The following is a 2442-nucleotide window of genomic DNA, read 5'->3' as shown; positions in this document are numbered from 1 at the left end:
ATTAGTAGGAATACCGAAATAATACCGGTATTTTATTACGGTTTTCGGTACATATCGGTTTCGGTACTATAACGGTAACGGTATACAATCTCTAGTATAATATCGGTATTGAAATCATACCGGTAATAAGTCCCTGATTACAACAATTGTCAACAATTTAATAAAATTTTCTACCACTCGTACTTTTTTTTCTCAAATTATTTAAACCTGAGATTCAGATCACAGGCACACAGTTTATTGAGAGTACAATGCGTCTCTAGAGTGGTAGTTGTAATTTACTTGTAATACAGAATGCATTTAATCGAAGAACATTATCACACATTTGAAGTAACTTTGTCGAAAGTGTTAGGCATTTGGCCATATGATAAGTCGCGATTCGTGCTACTGCAGAATTTGCTGATTATTCTCCTTACTGTACCACATCTTTGTCTACAGGTAGACAACATTTATAACTCAGAGCAAATATTACAATCTCGTATTTGTATGTTTTGTGTGTCAACTTAGAAAATTTTATAAAGCAACAACTTATTATTTCACTAAGTCATGATCGATTTTGTAAATTTGTCGTTTTCAGTTATCGGTTTTTATTACAACAAAATACACTATGACTCTTTTTATTAGAGTTATGGTATTTGCTTGTCCTAGTATGATACCCATCTTGATGTACATTGTTGTTATGTTTAAATCAAAATCTGTGAGTTATTTTTAAGATCACTTGCATAATTTACGATTGTACATGTGTTGTGACAATTTTGCATTTTGCAAATAGTAAATATGTATAAATCAATTTGTTACTGACAGATAATAAATCTGCACAATCAAATTCAGGAAGACTGGATGTTACTGCGTGACCAGTTGGAAACTGAAATTTTACAAAAAATTGTTCACGACAGCCACGTGTACATTCTTATTTATTTCTCTAAGAAACATGTTTGAATTATTGAAAAAGAATTATTTATAGTAAAATAGAATGCAAAAAAAAACTTGTTCTTTCTAAAATAAATTATTATCTTTAACAACACATTTTTACAATGCTTACAACACGTTTATATTGCATTACATTTATATTACATTAACGAAGACTGATTTTTTAATGTTTTATAGTGTATAGTGTTTTAATGATTGTTGGTGGAACCGTGTTGCAATTGTTACCGGTTGTACTCGACATTGTTTTTCCACTAGATGAACCTCGACCTCAGAAGCTTTTTATTATAGTAGAATATTTCGTTTTGGACGATAAGTATTTTTACACCAAAATGCTGCACAAACTAGTATTTATTGCGGTCTGTGGGATCATACTATTTACCAGCGCAACGCAGTTATTAGTACTTTGTTTTCATGCTATGGGAATGTTCAAAATTGCTAGGTGATTTATAATTGAGGTAACAATTTTTGTAGTTTGATCACGAATTACTAAAAACATTTGCAGACATTGAATAGAATACTTCGTCGAGGAGCGCGTGTTGCACGTATCAGATCCTGAAAAGGAACACGCAATTTGTCAGAGAATAATGCATGTTGTAATTGCACATCGCAGAGCCTTGGAGTTAGTAAATACTATTTATTACAACTTTTATTTTAGTAAAACATTACTTATAATGTATATATACATTACTTATAATGTATATATGTTTGATTATTTTTAATAAAATACTATAAAATAATAATACAAAATAATAACAAAATCAAGTAATTTATGATATTTTGAATTATCCAACATTTAGTGTGTTTTTTACGTAATCGTAAAATACGTAAAACTCTCTGCTTAAAAATGAATATCCTTGAGTATCTTTAATTGAATTGTACAAAAACTTTTAATGTTTATATGAGGTTTTCTTTTATTCAAGACTTTTATATGATAATCTTAAAGGTTCTCTCACTTTATGATATCGTCATTTAACTCAGTGTACAGCAGTACTTAGCTGTTCTTATAGTAACATCGTTAAGCATCAATTTGTATGGTGTAAGTAAAGTTCTTGCAGTAATAAACAAATATATAATGTTGATATATCTATAATTATAATATGTACAGTACATATGTTACACTTTTTTATTATAAAAATGTTGCCAAATTTGTAATTTATAATTTCCGTTAGATCGTCGAAGCAATAACGATATCGAAAAACTGGGAAATGTTAATATTATGTGTTATTTGTACTTTGGGACTTATAGGTTGTTTGCTTTTAGCGTTAGCTCTTGATGAGAAAATATATAACAGCAATAATGAAGTTTTTCACGCAATGTACGTATTTTGAACATAATTTTCTCTTCTTATCACGAGATAAAATTCTGAAAATGTTTCTTTGAAATTCCAAAAAGTCAGAAGTTTTGATTATGCATTTGTCAAGTTATTGTTTATTTGGAACTATAATGATTTTTTTCCAAGATTTCTTACGCTATAAATTTTTACTTCAATTTTAAGATACACTACACGTCGTGGTA

This window comes from Pseudomyrmex gracilis, unplaced genomic scaffold, assembly GCF_002006095.1.
Source record: "Pseudomyrmex gracilis isolate BER0280 unplaced genomic scaffold, ASM200609v1 scaffold_218, whole genome shotgun sequence".
Taxonomy (NCBI): Eukaryota; Metazoa; Arthropoda; class Insecta; order Hymenoptera; family Formicidae; genus Pseudomyrmex; species Pseudomyrmex gracilis.
Note: the sequence above shows the minus strand (reverse complement) of the source record.